The 17291-nt window shown below is 36.5% G+C and overlaps 1 non-coding gene across 1 annotated transcript; it reads right to left on the bottom strand.

The window, feature by feature from the left end:
• Window positions 1-16171: 16171 nt before the first annotated feature.
• Window positions 16172-16304, bottom strand: LOC126021100 (small nucleolar RNA SNORA51). The gene has a single exon (XR_007499712.1). It is a non-coding gene; the product is annotated as a small nucleolar RNA SNORA51 (small nucleolar RNA).
• Between the last annotated feature and the right edge of the window lie 987 nt (window positions 16305-17291).

The following is a 17291-nucleotide window of genomic DNA, read 5'->3' as shown; positions in this document are numbered from 1 at the left end:
TGGATTCCCTTGATATCTTTTTCTTGACTAATCGCTATAGCAAATATTTCCAGTGCTATGTTGAATAGGAATGGTGAGAGAGGACAGCTTTGTCTTGTGCCAGAATTTAGAGGAAAGGATTTTAGTTTTTCTCCATTGAGGATAATATTTGCCTCTGGCTTGTGGTAGATGGCCTTAACTATATTGAGAAAGGTTCCTTCTATTCCCATCTTGCTGAGAGTTTTGATCAAGAATGGGTGTTGGACCTTATCAAATTCTTTCTCTGCATCTATTGATATGATCATGTAATTTTTTATTTTTCTTGTTGTTGATGTTGTCTATTATGTTGATAGATTTATGGATGTTAAATCATCCTGGCATTCCTGACAAAAAACCTACTTGATCATAGTGGATGATCTTAATGAGGCATTGAATCCTATTTGCCAGGATTTTGTTGAGGGTCTTTGCATCTGTATTCATCAGCGATATTGGTCTGTAATTTTCTTTTTTGATAGCATCTCTGTCTGGTTTAGGTACCAAGGTGATGTTGGCTTCATAAAAGCTATTTGGAAGTGTTCCTGGTTTTTCGATTTCATGAAAGAGTCTTGCCAGGATTGGTAGTAGTTCCTCTTGAAAGGTTTGAAAGAATTCATTACTAAATCTATCTGGGCTTGGACATTTGTTTTTGGGCAGACATTTGATTACTGTCTTAATTTCCTTGATAGTGATGGGGGTGTTTAAATATGCTACATCTTCTTCATTCAACCATGGAAGATTATGAGTCCAAGAATTTATCCATTTTTTCCAGGTTTTCATTTTTGGTGGCATAGAGTTTCTCAAAGTAGATTCTGATTACCCTTTGTATCTCTACCATATCAGTAGTGATCTCTCCTTTTTCATTCCTAATACGAGTTATCAAGTTTCTCTCTCTCTCTTTCTTTGTTAGTTTTGCCAGTGGTCTATCAATCTTGTTTATTTTTTTCAGAGAACCAACTTCTGCTTTCGTTGATCTTTTGGATTGTTTTTGGGTTTCCACTTCATTGATTTCTGCTTTCAGCTTTGTTATTTCCTTCTGCCTCTCTATTTTTGGGTCTTCTGTTGAGCACTTTCTAATTCTATGAGCTGCGTCATTAAGCTAATCAGGTATGCCCCTTCTTCTTTCCTGATGTGTGCTTGTAAAGCCATAAATTTTCCTCTCAGTACTGCTTTTGCTGTGTCCCATAGGTTCTGATAGTTTGTGTCTCCATTGTCATTTGTTTTCAGGAAGGTTTTGATTTCCTCTTTGATTTCATCTCGGGCCCACTGGTTATTTAGTATTAGTCTGTTTAACTTCCAGGTATTAAAGTTTTTCTTCTGTGTCCCTTTGTAGTTTACATATAATTTCAGGGTCTTGTGATCAGCAAAGGTAGCCTGCAAAATTTCTATCCTCTTGATATTATAGAGGTATGTTTTATGTGCTAGCATGTAGTCTATCCTGGAGAATGTCCCATGTACATTAGAGAAGAATGTGTATCCAGGCTTCTGGGGGTGGATGTCCTGTATATATCTATTAGGCCTCTTTCTTCCATTTCTCTGTTCACGTCTAGTATATTCTTGTCGGGTTTCAGTCTGGTTGACCTGTCATGTGTTGACAAAGCCGTGTTGAGGTCCCCCACAATTATTTTGTTGTTATTGATATTATTTTTCAGATTTGTCAACAATTTTATTAAATATTTTGCTGGTCCCTCATTCAGTGCATATATTTTTAGGAGAGTGATTTCTTCCTGCTGCACGTATCCCTTGATTAATACAAAATGTCCATCTTTGTCCCATACAACTTTCCTAAGTATAAGTTTGCATCATCTGATATTATTATGGCCACTCCAGCTTTTTTATGGGTGGTGTTTGCTTGGATGATTTTCCCCCAGCCTTTTATTTTGAGTCTATTTTTTTCTGACTATTCAGATGTGTTTCTTGTAGGCAGCAGAAGGTTGGATTGAGTTTTTTGATCCATTTAGCCACTTTGTGTCTCTTAACTGGTGCATTTAGTCCATTGACATTGAGAGAAAGAATTGTCCTGGGAGTTAGTGCCATATTTATATCAAAGTTTGGTGTGTCTGTTGGTCAGTCTTGTCTTAAAGTAGGCTGTTCAGTTTTTCTTTTAAGAATGGTTTTGAGTCTGTAAAGTTTCTGAGATGTTGTTTGTCTGTGAAACCATGTATTGTTCCTTCAAACCTGAAAGTGTGTTTTGCTGGGTGCAGTATTCTAGGCGAAGCATTCAGTTTTGTCACTATGTCCCACCACTGCCTTCTGGCCTTTAGTGTTTCTATTGACAGGTCTGCAATAAATCTCAAGGATGTTCCTTTGAATGTAATTTCTCTTTTCAATCTTGCTGCTTTCAGAATTCTGTCTCTATCTGTGGGATTTGTCATTGTGACTAGGATGTGTCTTGGGGTGTTTTTTCTGGGGTCTCTTTTAGTTGGTACTCTTTGGACATGCAGGATTTGATCACATGTATTCATTAGCTCTGGTAGTTTCTCTTTAATGATGTTCTTGACCGTTGATTCTTCCTGGAGATTTTCTTCCTGGAGATTTTCTTCCTGGGTCTCTGGGACTCCAATGATTCTTAAGTTGTTTTTGTTGAGCTTATCATAGACTTCTATTTTCATCTGTTCCCATTCTTTGAGTAATTTTTTCATTTTTTGATCATTTGCTTTGAGGCTTTTTTTTTCCAATTTCTTCTGCTGAATGGAATTGTTATTCATCTCATCTTCCAGTGTACTAATTCTATCCTCAGCTGCTGTTAACCCGTGGGAAAGCTCAACCATGTTTTCCTTCAATTCATCTACTGAGTTTTTCAGACCTGTTATTTGACCTGAAATTTCAGTTTGGAGTTTTCTGATTTCTATCTTCATATTCTCTTGATTCTTATTAGTATTCTCTTCTATACTTTCTTTGAGTTCTTTGAACATCTCCATATTGCGACTCTAAACTCCTTATCTGAGAGACTGACTAGTTGGTTGATCATGTTCAATTCATCAGAGTTGCCATTGTCATTCTCTATGTCTGGGGCTGGCCTGCATTGTTTCCCCATTGTCACACTTGTATTGTTAGTTTTTCTACGTGTTGTGGTTGTATTCATTGGCTAAATGATGTGCAGGGCAGCGAAGTGGAGCGGCCGTGCTCCTCTTGCTCTTCCTTTTCTGGGCCTGTAGACCCACCTCCATGGAAGGCTCCAGGGAAGGCGGGCTATCCGCAGATGAGCCACACACAGGATAAAGTCAGGCTGAAAATGCAGCACAGCACAGAAGAGAGGCAGATAAGGGTGCTGGCATCTGAGATCCAGCAGAGTTCAGTGGCTCCTCTCTGGGCATGTAGACCCACCTCCATGGAAGGCTCCAGGGAAGGCAGGCTATCTGCAGATGAGCCACACACAGGATGAAATCAGGCCAAAAATGCAGCACAGCACAGAAGAGAGGCAGATAGGGGCGCTGGCATCTTAAATCCAGCAGAGTTCCTTCTCTAAATTTTTTAATCTGAAAAGCATAAAAGGCATTATTAAAGCAATGTAACTTTAATTTTTGTTAAGATATTCATACTACACTCTCAACAATATTATTATCTTATAAAATTGAGCCGTTTTGTTATATAAATAAGTTTCTTAATATTAAATAAAATATTATTTATTTAAATTTAAAAAACCAATGCATATTTTTTAATTATTAATACTGAAAACTTGTAGGGTTTTTTTGTATTTTTTTGTATTTTGTACATTCAGCAGGGCTAAAGGGTCACTACTGGTAGTGCTCAGGGTACCATATGGTGTTCTAGGGATTGGACCTGCATCAGCTGCATTCAGGGGAAGTGCCATCACATCTGTCCTATTTATCTTACCCAATATTTCTTAATTTTTCTTGTTTTGAGGGCCACATCTGGTGATCTTCTGAGCTCAGTTTTGATTTATTGCAATACTTAAGAGACCTGATGTGATGCCAGGGATTTGAACCTGGATCAACCAGATACAAGTATTAGTTCATGGAAGGTGGTTTGATTATTTTATCATGAAAGGAAATTGGAAGGCTTATAAAGTGTTGCTGATAAATTCTGTTTTCCGCTGTAAAAAGGAAACATATTTAAGCAATAAGTAAAGAGCAGAATTATATATTGTAAGTCAATTCAACCATTTTTGGAAGGAAATGTTGATGACATGAGCTCTAATATTAGTCTATGTGTTAATAGTGGGCTTATGTGCAGGAATATAAGGAAGCAAAATTTGCTGAAAGAACAGGTTTGTGAATAAGACAGAATTATGACACCATTATGTATTGATTTGGACAATATTAAGAGATAAAACACAATCGACTTAAATAAAGAGAAAAGACTAAGGAAAGTTAATCATAATTAAGAAGCTAATCAAATGAAAATTTATTCTTGTTGAGTATAAATAGGTAAATAAAAAAGAATAAAGGGAGATGCAAAGATATCTATTTTTTTACTTAATACAACCCTGAGGCAATCATTGCTTTCATTGACTTAAAATATAAAAAAGCAGGAATCAATACTCAATGATTTTCCCTCTAAATATATATATCTATATATATACACATATATATTACTTATATATGTAAGTAATAAATGTGTTTAGCTCCAAGAGATAACAAACCTGAGTTGAAGCTGAATAAACACATGCACATTTCATGCCTCCTTTTCTTTCTCCCCCCCTACCAGGGGCTGGGCTCTTTCCATATGGGTTCATGTACTCAAGATAACCACCCTACCAGGTTCTTTTTCACATTCTGCTTTTTCATACTTACTCTTTAGACTTTGTTTTTATTGTTTATTAAAATCTAGTTGCAAAAACTCTGCTAAGTCCTCAGGCTTATGTGTGAATGGCAGGAAAAGGAGAAAACATAATTACTGTTCTTTGCTCTCTCTCTCTCTCTCTCTCTCTCTCTCTCTCTCTCTCTCTCTCTCTCCCCCCTTCTCTTTCTGTCTCCCCTCACTAGAAAATTTTCATCTTATATAAATCTGCACAGAACAAGTCTTTTGGACAAAATGTGTGTTATACAGCCTTCTTTCAAAAATGCAAGATGAGAAACCAGAAGATAACAATAGAGAGAGAACAACCAGACAGAATTATTTTAGCCATGTTCACATCCCCCGTGTTCATGTCTTCTTATTTCTACTTGCCTCTGCTTCTTTATCACTCTTGTCTAAAGATTTATTGGTGCATTTCATTTAGTTCATCCTTTTTTTTTTCCCTTTAAATTTGGACACAGTTGGTTGTGCTCAGAGATTGTTTTTGGCAGTTCTTGGAGAAATTCTACTTGGGGTCTGTCATTAAACTGGGTCAGTTGCATATTGTCCATCTAGATAGAATGTCATATACTGCCCAGAAACCAACTGCACAGTCTCCATCTCAGAGATGGGTCAGAAGTAGCAGTATTCTACATAAAGAGCTTGATTGAGCAAGATGCCTGCTTCATAACACATGAGCAACAAAAGAAAAATATCCAAAAGAATCTCATCCAAAATTAAGAATCAGAGGCACATAATAACTATTATCACATCAATTTTGGATGATCATTAATGATGCTGTTTTCCTCTGAAAAGTTTGAATTTTGTGTGCTATTGGTAGTTGCATAGATGAGGCTTCCGAAGTCAGTTTAATAGGCATTTTTACTCAAATTCCAGCTTGTAAGGAGACTACACATTGTGGGCCATATGCAATTTTTATGGTACTTTTATTTTTATCACATTTTCTATAAAATTATGTAAATTATGTTTTTCTTATAAAAATATAGCCATTCACCTCCTCAGATCTTTAAACGGCTGAGATTTTAGTGCACAGTACCAGAAGGTGTAATTCTTCAACCTGTTCTTTTCACAAAATAAATTCCCCATCAATATTTGCACCACCTTACTAAAATTTATTTCCTGTAAAATATTAAGGCCCAGAGAAAATAGTTGAAGTCTCTTAATATCTTTGAATCCAATCTGGCTGTCTACTTGGTAGTACAACAAATCTAAAACCTTTTCAGCTGTGCATGCAGAGGAACTGAATTCAATATATTGGGGAAGATAAAATAATAACTAGAGCATATTTTCTGGATATTTTAAGGCTATGAGGGATGGTGTGCTCAAGCACCAGAGTAACACAGCAAAATATCATTGTCAATGTCACTCAGCATGCTGAATAGTCTATTATCATTCTAGCCTCACTCCCAGGATGTGCCTGCAAAATTGGAATTCTTTCTCAATATCTATTACCTGCAATGGCTTAGACTGGTGTTTCCCCATTAGAAGAATTCTGCAGAAGACAGAGCAATTTGAAGTGGAGGTCATCAGTCTCTGGATATGCATTTTTTGTCAGAACTGGCATATTCTTTTAGCAAACCAGATACTTCCCAGAAGATCCAGCTTTTGGATGTTATTTATTTATTTGTTTGTTTGTTTATTAAATGTTTTTAATTTTGGTGCCACATCCAGTATTGCTCAGGGATTACTCCTGGCTTTGTGTTCAGAAATTAACTCTTTATAGTGTTTGGGGGGAAGGGGTCCATTGGAGTTGCCAGGTCACAGACCTGGATCAGCTGCATGCAAGGCAAACCCCTTTCTTTTTGTGCTATCACTCCAGCCCCTAGATGTTATTTTTAAATTAGACTTCTGGATTTGGGAAGGGTTGGAAAAAAGAAGCCTCACTCATTCTGAAAGACAGTGAAATATTCTGTCTCCTACACCATTGGGCCTCTATGCCTATCACTGTTGAAGAAACGTTTTTGCCTTTCCTGCACTCAGCTTGGATTTTCTTTACTTACACATCCTTTTGTGTTATTTCAAGACTCTAGTACACAGATATATCCATTCAACATTCAGGTTCTCACACATGAATGACTTTCTCCTACTACAAACTCTCTTTCTGGGGGGACATTCATTGCCCAGTCCATTCAATGGGTAAAAAAATAATGGATGGGGGGATGGAGAAATAGCACAGCGGTGTTTGCCTTGCAAGCAGCCGATCCAGGACCTAAAGTGGTCCCAGCATCGTCCCATATGGTCCCCTGTGCCTGACAGGAGCTATTTCTGAGCAGATAGCCAGGAGTAACCCCTGAGCACAGCCGGGTGTGGACCAAAAACCAAAAATATTAAATAACTAAAAATAAAAATAATGAATGGGGAAATGAAAAGTCTAGGAAAATTTAATTGCAAGGGGGTGATATATAGGAGAGTCAGTATTTCAGACTCTACTCACTAGGATTAGTGATAAAATGACAAAAATTAGTGACAAAATTAGGGGATAACATGTGGGGGCAGAGAGAAGAAGGTGGGTAGAGTGAGTGTGCAGAAAGAGTCAGATAAGGCAGGTGCTGTTTATTTGAGTAAAACTTTAATAGTTACACAATTAGATTTAACCTTTCACTTGGGCTTCTTCTGCTTTACAACAGAGTCAAACGGTCAAATCTCAGATCAGGACTACTCAAAGATGTGAGTTTATAGAGAATTGGGATAAACTAATCAATGTCTGAATACATGCTCCTCTAAACCTCCTGGCTAGCTGAACCACCTTCTAGTCTATTCCTTTAAAAGCCAGAGTGAGTTACTTCTATAAAATATCTTTCCCCTACAGAAAAAAGAAAAGAAACAGAGCATCATGACAAGAGACAGAAGTGATGTCAGACAAACATAGCTCAGTGAAGTATTTGCCCAAACTGAAGCTTTCCCGAGTTCTGAGCCCTTGTCTGTTCTTTAGACATAACTTTTTTATTGCTTAAAGCCAGCTATTCGGGCCACATGAGATTCTGTATCTTTTTCTTCTGATACACATAATATTAAATTGGACTTTTCTCTGCTAATCTATATGGATCTGTTTGCTCTAAAGTCATCCCCAGGAATCCTAAGAAGCCTAACAGAAGGGATTTCCTAAATGTTCTGTAGAGCAGTCACCTTGAATCTGCCTTGAGTCTTGAGTCTATGACCACTGTGGAGATCACTGTGACATACAAAGCTTAGTGCCTGCACTCTCTGGCTTTGAGAAAACACGTGTGCCTTTGATCTCAGCATCATCCAGTTCCCAGCAATGTTCATATGTTCCCACTGAAATTGTGTGAAGGGACCAGTTTGGGACCTCAAATTTCCCTTTCAGGTTTGCCAATTCCTCTTCAACAATTTCTTGGATAAGTCCAACATTTTCAATAAAACAAAAGAAAACCAATTCATTTATTTGTAGTTTGCCTTTGGGAAGCCTGCTCTAAAAAATAATCTGAAAATGTTTTTGCACTTACTACTGTAAATTTTATCTTTAAACCATTTGATCTCTTTTTGAGTTGTAAAACTTCTCAAAATAATTATATTTATCTTTTTAGAATCTACACATTTCTTATAATTTATATTGCAATAGAATTCTTTGCCTTTGCTTCTGAAGATTATATTCTATCTAACCTTTTCCTCCTCCTCTTTCTCCTCATCCTCTTCTGCTTCTTCTTCATTGCCATCAACATCGCCATCACCATCATTATCATTATCATCATCCTGAAAAATATAATCATAATTTATTTGTTGAATATTTCACTAAATTTTTTTGGAATGTCTGAATTATGACAGTTTTCTGGAATATATTTTTAGTTTCAAATGTTCTATTTTAGCTCTAGATATTTTATTTTTAAATATTTTATATTTTGAAAGTTATTAATTATTTATCTATGGAAAAATCTACTTAGTCATGTCATGCCCTATTGGACATTCTAATATACGAATGTAGTATGAGATTGATCCTGCTTTCTTATGTATCTACTGATATCCAGAGTATATGTTTTAAGTATTTTACCTTTCTGCTATATTTTGTTAGTTTGTCTGTAGAGCTTTTCTTACTATTCTGAGGTACTAGATTTTTCTTTTAAATAGGAGTTTCTAAATAGAAACCTAAATAGTAGGTTTCTTTGCCAGAGGGATTGTATGAAATTTAAGATAATGGCTTATACATACATGACACCTCTAAAATAACCCAGCACCACATATGGTCTCTAAGTACTGCCAGATGTGAAAATAGAGCACAGAGCCAGAAGTAATCCATGAGCATAGAGTATTGTTGCCCCAAAACTAAATAAATAAGAAATGCTTTCCCTTGAGAGAACCTGGAATAATTTTTCTCTGTGACCTGGACTTTTTGGGAAGCCATAATTACTTTTAATTAAATTACCTGATTTATCTTAAGCAGATTCATTCACTCATCAAAACTCTAATAGAATTGGCTCACTTTGAGAGTTTCTGTGTGCACATATTTCTTGTCTCTTTTTCTTCCTTTCTTGTTTTTACTCACAAGTTTGTTCAATAAAAATGACAACTTGGTCATTTTTAAATAACTTTTATTTTTACCACAGTGGATTAAAAATCTTTCACAGTAATATTTTATGTACATAGTGACATTGAATCAGGGCATTCCCACCACCAATGTTGTCCTCCCTCCACCCCTGTTCCCAGCATGCATCCCATATTCCCCTTCTTTGCCCCCTGCTAGTATAAGTGGTCCTCTCTATGTCTAGCTTGTTGTAGATTGGGTATCGATTCTGTTGTCATTGGCTTTGGATTTGGTGTTTAAGTCTGATCATTTTTTTTATTTCTACTCAATGTTCATATGACTGTTTGATCTTGGTACCCTCCATTATTTCTTCTCCAATTTGTGAGGTGGAACAAGGTGGTTCAAGTTATGTAGTTCCGTTAGAAGGAAAGAAAAAAGGGGGGGGACAAAAATCAAACAAGCAAAAAATGATAGGAGTTCTTCTAGAGGCTATAAATATCAATTTAAGAGAAGAAAAAGGAAGAAAAACATAACAAGAATACCAAAAACAAACTAACAAAACCTGAAAAACACCACAGCAATAAGCACCATAGCAATAAAAAACAACCAAGCATCCTTAGATAAAAACAAAACAAAGCACAAAATCAAACAAACAAAAACCAAAACAAACAACAATAATAACAAAAAAATTAATTTGTGATATTTTTTTGTTTCACATAGGCACAGTAAATATTGGGGAGATTGGAAAGGAAATTCCCTTGGCCTAAGAGATACAGGGTTTCTCTGCCCTTAAAGTATACTGTCATGGGAATAACTACAGGCTCCTTGTATGTTCTTATTCTCTCCCCTAGGTCCTTTTTTGATGTCTGGAAACTTTCCACTCAGTTGTGGATGATAAAATCAGGCCTCTGAAATTTTATCTCTGAAACTAGAGATCTTGGTATTTGAACAGGATGGAGCCTGGGATGAAGTCTTTCTTTATGGTTCTAGAAATTCTGTTCCATCACTTTTTTTAATTAGTCTTCTGTAGTTGTTGGTCTTGGTTTTTGCACCAATCATAGGGTGAAGCCTAGGATAAAGTCTTTCATTATGTTTCCAGAAGTTCTGCTCAGTTGCAGTTGTCTCAGTCAGGCCTCTGGCATTAGAGACCTTTGTTGTTGTATAGGTTGTAAGCCAAAGCCTAGACTAGGGTTTTCTTTATTGGTCTTGGGATAGGTTCTGCCCAGTCATGGTTGTCACAGTCAGTCTTCTGAAGTTAGTGATCTTGGCTTTTGCACAGTTCATAGGATGACATGTCTTCTGATTTCATCTTATAGTTAGGTTGTGAGGTAAGATAATCTATTCTTAGACCAAGTTGTTGCTATTTCCTCACTGCCAGGATATCTTATCAAAACTAGCGCTTGTTGGTGTCAGAGCAGTGTTATGAATGTCCCAGAGGGAGTTTTATTCCTGGAGCTGTTGTGGAGAACTATGTGGTTATATATCTGAGATCTAGGATTCATGGTTGGATGGTCACTGTCTAATCACATGAAGTCTAAATTGGGTCCACATGACATGTTCAAGGAGGTACCCTGTATTGTAAAATGTATGAGTTCTTATCCTTAGCAGATAAGAGCTTGCTTCTATATGAAAAATTTCTCCCTTTTTAGTGTGCCTGTGCAAAAAGAAAAGGTGATATATTATACTGCTGGTGCATTTGGGGGTGAGAGTGTCAGGCCCCATTGTCTCTGTGCCTTGGTTTTGACTTGAGCTTTAATCCCAGGCAAGACTTTTTCTTGTAGGTTTTTGTACCAAGTAGAACCAAAACAGATGAAGTTAAGGAGAAGAAAGCAAAAACAAGTATGTATGTATATATGAATGTATGTATAGTATATATATGTATAGTATATATGTATATATACATATGTATATATGTATGTATAGTATATAGTTTATATATAAAATATATAATATAACATAATTATATATTATATATAAAGGGAAAATCGGGCCCAGAGAGATAGCACAGCGGCATTTGCCTTGCAAGCAGCCGATCCAGGACCAAAGGTGGTTAGTTCGAATCCCGGTGTCCCATATGGTCCCCCGTGCCTGCCAGGAGCTATTTCTGAGCAGACAGCCAGGAGTAACCCCTGAGCAACTCTGGGTGTGCCCCCCCAAAAAAAATTAAAAAAAAATAAAAAAATAAAGGGAAAATCAATGAAAATGAGGCAGAAAGGGCTAGGGTAGAGTGCTTTCACTGGGAGTCCTGGTGAATCTGGTATCAAGCAACAGTTCACACTTGTGGGGGTGATAAGAAGGGCCACAGAGCATGAGTCAGCAGGAGCATTGATTGTAGTTTCTTGACAGGGGAGGAGATGTGGGGCTGAGTGTGTGTCCCTTCGTTTGGGAGCTTGGTGATGGATTATTGGAGTAGGAGGTCGGTTTTGATACCTAATGGGATAAGAACTGAGGGTATAGATCATTAATAAGGCGGGATATCAGATTGGGACTGGAGGGTGAAGGGATAGTAGGATTTCTGAAGGGAGAAAGGAGCAATAGTATATAGGAGGGGTTATATACACTATAGGCATGGTTTACAATTTAGGTTTGACTCTCATAGAGGAGTCCTCTCTCTATGTATTTATGCCCACATAAAGACTTACATTAGTGATCTATTCTTAAAGTGTTGTTAGAGGTCTGACCCTAATAGGATGGGTTGAATTAAGATAAATAATTAGCTTAGGTATAGCTCAAGAAAGAGAGGAAGGGAGAGCAGAGGATAAGAGAGAGGAGAACAGAAAAGTAGGTAAATATAGTAAAAATAAATCTTAAAAAGTTTAATAAATCAAATAAAAGAGATTGGGTTGGTGCATCAGAACTGGGAGGTTTTTCCAGTTTCTAGGCATTTTGTCAGTGATGGGGTTGGTCCTTGCTAAATTAAGCTTTCATTTAGCATAATGGCTGGAGTAGTTTAGGATACACATAGGTTTCACATCTCGAGTATGAAACAATGTGTTAATAAGGCCTACCTATGTGGGAGGCTACCCTATGTAGTATTGTTGCTGCATCTTATGTATCGAAGTTCCTTTCCTAAAGAGAAACTATCAGTGTGGTTTTTATTTGACATAGATTGAATTGATGAGAAGGAGGAAGAAGAGGAAGAAGAAGAAAGGGGAGAATGAACGAAGTAGGGAGAAGAGAGAGAGAAAGAGAGAAAGGAAATGTTAACTTGGACAAACATGTTCAATGAGTAGGTCCTGTAATACAATTCTGTGGTTCGCAGTTGACTGTTTCAGTGGTCTGAATGGTCATATGCTTCAGGTCCTAATATACAATATAAACTAGAGAAAAAGGGTATATTGGGGTGTTTTATCAAGACATTTTCATAATGCAAACTGAATATGATATCTAGTATAACTGAACACTGAGGTATCAAATTAGGGTGTCCACCCTTTGTACCCAAGAATTCCGTGGACAGAGAAGCTGAGGGGTTATTTTTTGAGGGGTTATTTTATACCTAGTAAGATTAAACATATTAAACTAAAACATATTGTTTGAAAATGCTGTCACTAGAGTCTCTGGCTTCCAATCATATTCTTTACCAGTATCTGTATATGAGCTCACTAAGACATTATTATAGGCCTTTGTAGTAAAAGGCTGATTACATACCTGTTCACTAAACCGTTGTTTCCATTTTTCTGGTTTCTTTATGGTATAATGGATAGTTGAGGCTTTGCGTTGTTCCTCTTCCATTTGTTTTTGAACACTTCTCCTCAGTAAATGCTGAAAACTACAGTGCTTAGAGTTTCTACCCTATTAGACCATCTCATTTTTTCTTGGAGTATTATAAGTACATATGGTGTATATAATCTAAGTACCTCAGAAAAGTGCTATTATTTTGTATTTATCCTTCATCTTCTGGCTTACATCATTTAACATATTTTGTAGATCCATCGATGTTGCTGCAAAATCCTTGATTGTATCATTTCTAACTGCTATGTAGTATTCCGTTGTGTATAAAAACACATCTTCATGATACACTCCTCTGTTGTTGGGCATCAAGACTGGTTCTAAATCTTGGCTATTGTACTGAGTGCTAGAATGCATACTTTGGGATGAATGTCCTTCCGACTTGGGGATAGATACCCAGGAGAGCAATTTTTGGGTCATATGGCGCTCAATTCTGAGTTTACTGAGCACTCTCCACACAGTTTTCCAATGGGGTTGAACCAAGCAGCATTCCCACCAGCAATGGAACGAAAGTTCCATTCTTACAACATCCCAGCCAATAGAGATTGGTCCCATTATTTTTGATGTGAGCCATCCTCACTGGTGTAAGGTGGTTCCTCACTGTTGTCTTAATTTGGATTTCCCTAATGGTGAGTTAAGGTGAGCATGTTTTCATACATCTGTTGGACATCTTTCAGTTTTCCTCAGAGAAGTGTCTATTCATTTCTGCTCACCATTTATCTATGGCTTTGTTAGATATTTTGGAGCTCAGCTTTCTGAATGCTCTGCATATCCTAGATATTAGCCTTTTATCTGATGTGTTGAGTGCAAATTTTTTCCCATTACATTAATTGTCTTCTAGTATTAACTAGATTTCTTTCACCATGCAGAAACTTTTTAGTTTGATGTGGATCCATGTATTTAGGTTTAATGCTAATGTTTTTGCCATTGTCATTCTATCCTCAAAGACTTTTTTGATATATAGGTCTTGGATTTTTCTGCCTATTTTTCTTCAATAAACTTTATAGATTTGGGTCTGATTTCAAAGTCTTTAATCCATTTTGAGTTGACTTTGTGTAAGGTGTGAGGTATGGATCAATCTTTAATTTTTTACAGGTGGTTATCCAGTTGTTCCAACACCATTTGTTGAAGAGACTGTCTTTGATCCATCTCAAGTTCTTTGCTCCTTTTTGAAATATTAATTGAGTGTATATTTGAGGGTTTATCTCTAGATATCTAGATATTCTGTTCTAACCCACTGGCCTGAGACTCTGTCTTTGTTCCAGTACCATGCAATTTTGGTCATTATGGCTTTATAGTAAAGCTTCAGGTTAGGTAAAGAGATGCCACCCAGGTTCTTGTTTTTCAGTATGTATTTGGCTAACCTTAGTCTTTTGTGGTTACAGATAAATTTTAAAATTGATTGTTCTATGTCCTTAAAAATGATGTAGAATTTGGATAGGGCTTGCATTGAATTTATATAGAAGTTTAGGAAAGATTGTCATTTTGACAATGTTGATTCTACATACCCATGAGTATGGGTTGTTCTTCCATCTCCTTAGGTCCTCTTTAATTTCTTTCTGAAGTGTTTTAAAGTTTTCATGGTATAGGTCCTTCACTTCTCTTATAAGGTTGATTCCTAGGTACTTGATATGTTTGGAAACTATTTTAAATGGGATTCTCTCCTTAATCCTTTCTCCTCTACTTTGTTATTTGTATAGAGGAACACTACTGTCTTTTGTGTACTGACTTTGTAGCAGGCCACTTTGCTGTATTAGTTAATTGTTTCTGGGAGCTTTATTTGGACTCTTTAGGGTTTTCAATATATATTATCAGATCATCTGCAAAAAGAAGTAGTTTGAGTTCCTCTTTCCCTATTTGGATTCCTTTGATTAAACTATTTTGTCTGATTACTATTGCTAAGACTTCTAAAACTATATTGAATAAGAGTGGAGAGAGTGAAAAACCTTGCATAGTTCCTGACCTTAGTGGAAATGCTTTCAGTTTTTCACCATTAAGGATAATGTTGGCTGTGGGCTTTTCATAGATAGCTTTAACTATCTTGAGGAAGGTTCATCCAGTCCTATTTTGCTGAGTGTTTTAATTATAAAAGGGTGTTGAATTTTGTCAAATGCCTTCTCAATTGATATAATCATGTGATGTTGATTGATTTGAATATGTTGAACCATCCTTGCATTGCTGGGATAAAACCCACTTGGTCATGGTGTATAATCTTTTTGATGTATTTCTGAATTCGGTTTGCTAAGATTTTGGTGAGAATTTTTGCATCTGTTCATTAGTGAGATTGGTCTATAGTTTTTTTTCTTGGCGGTGTTCTTTTGCCATCTTTAGGAATGAGTGTAATATTAGCCTCATAAAAAGAATTAAGAAGGATTCCTGTCTTTTCAATGTTCTGGAAGAAATGTGAATTATGGTAATAATTCTCAGAATGTTTGATAGAATTCACCTGTAAAGCCATCTGAACCTGGACTTTTGTTCTTCGGAGTTTCTTAATTAATGATTCAATTTCCTCAGATGTGATTTGCCTGTTTAGGCTTTCTACATCCTACTTATCCAGTTTTAGAAGATGATATTTTTCCAAAAGTCTGTCTGTTTCTTCTGGGTTCTCTAAACTGTCTGAGTATAGTTGTTTATAATAAGTCCTCATGATGTGTTAGATTTCTTTAGTTTCTGTTGTAATCTCTCCCTTTTCATTTGTGATCCTATTTTTTGGTTGTTTTCCCTCTTTTTTTTTTTTTTTTTTTGGTGAGTCTTGCCAGTGGTTTGTCTATCTTTATTCTTTCAAAACACCAACTTCTGGTCCATTGATTTATTTGTATTGTTATCTTAGTTTCTATGTTGTTTATTTGTGCTCTGGTTTTTATTATTTTGTGTCTTCTGGTTGTGTTTGGGTTTCTTTGCTGCTGTTGTTCCAGATTCTTAAAGTGTCCCTTTAAACTGCTTATTTTTGTCATTTCCTCTTTCCTGACATAGGCCTGTATTGCTATGAGTTTCTCCCTAGTTACTGTTTTTGCTGTGTCCAACAGATTTTGACAATTTGTCTCTTAATAATCGTTTGTTTCAAGAAATCTTTTAATTTCTTTCTTGAGTTCCTTTTTGATCCAGCTGTTGTTGAGCAGTATGTTGTTTAATCTCCAGGTGTTGGATTTTCTTCATAGTTTTTTACAGTACATCTATTTTTATTTATTTTTTTGTCCCCCAATTCACAATACAGACCAGGCAAAGGGCCTGGGTTGAGGTGTATATGGGGTAAATTTACTGTACCTCCTCTTTCTATATAGTCAGTGTAAAGAACACAGCCTGTGGTAAGAATTGGGAGGCCTTATCTTTTCTCTTTTTTATTTTTTAATATATATATATAATATATATTATATATATATTATATATATATTTATATATTTTATATATATATATATATATATATATATAATCCTTCACCAGTGCAACATTCCCAAGTGTCCTTCCTCCCCACCCCCCACACAGGCCTGCACTCTAGACAGGCTTTCTACAGTAAATCTTGATCTCTGTTGCATAGTGATCTGATAGGGTGCTTCTAATAATTCTTATATTTGTGACTTTATGCAAGTTACCTTTATATCCTAAGGCATGGCCTATTCTGGAGAAGGTTCCATGTACACTTGAGAAGAATGTGTATTCTGCTTTCTGGGGGTGGAGGACCCTAGTTCTTCTAATTTCTCATTTAGGGGTCTTATTCATTTACTAGTTTTCTGTCTGGTGGATCTGTCCAGTGGTAATTGTGGAGTATTGAGATCTACTACTACTATCAAATTTCCTTCCATATGTTACTTCAGGTTTGTGATCAAATGCTTTACATATTTTACTGGCTCTGCATTTGGTGCATAAATATTGACCAGAGTTATTACTTCTTGGTCTAGTGTTCCCCTGATCAGTAAGTAGTGACCCTCTTTGTCTCTGATCACTTTCTTGAAATTGAATGCAATTTGGTCTGATATAAGAATGGCTGTCCCTTGGGACTGGAGAGATAGCATGGAGGTAAGGCATTTGCCTTGCAAGCAGAAGGTCGGTGGTTCGAATCCCGGCATCCCATATGGTCCGTTAAGCCTGCCAAGAGCAATTTCTGAGCATGAAGCCAGGAGTAACCCCTGAGTGCTGCCAGGTGTGACCCAAAAACCCAAAAAAAAAAAAAAAAGATAAAATAAAATGGCTGCCTCAGCTTTTTTTGTTTTCCATTAGCCTGAATAATTAATTTCCATCCCTTTATTTTAAGCCTATGTCTATCCTATACTTGTAGGTGTGTTTCTTGCAGGCAGCAGAAATCTGGTTTTTA

The sequence above is a fragment of the Suncus etruscus genome, chromosome 10, assembly GCF_024139225.1.
Source record: "Suncus etruscus isolate mSunEtr1 chromosome 10, mSunEtr1.pri.cur, whole genome shotgun sequence".
In the NCBI taxonomy this organism is placed as follows: domain Eukaryota; kingdom Metazoa; phylum Chordata; class Mammalia; order Eulipotyphla; family Soricidae; genus Suncus; species Suncus etruscus.
The sequence above is the reverse complement of the archived record's forward strand: the minus strand, read 5'-3'. Positions and strand labels throughout refer to the sequence as shown.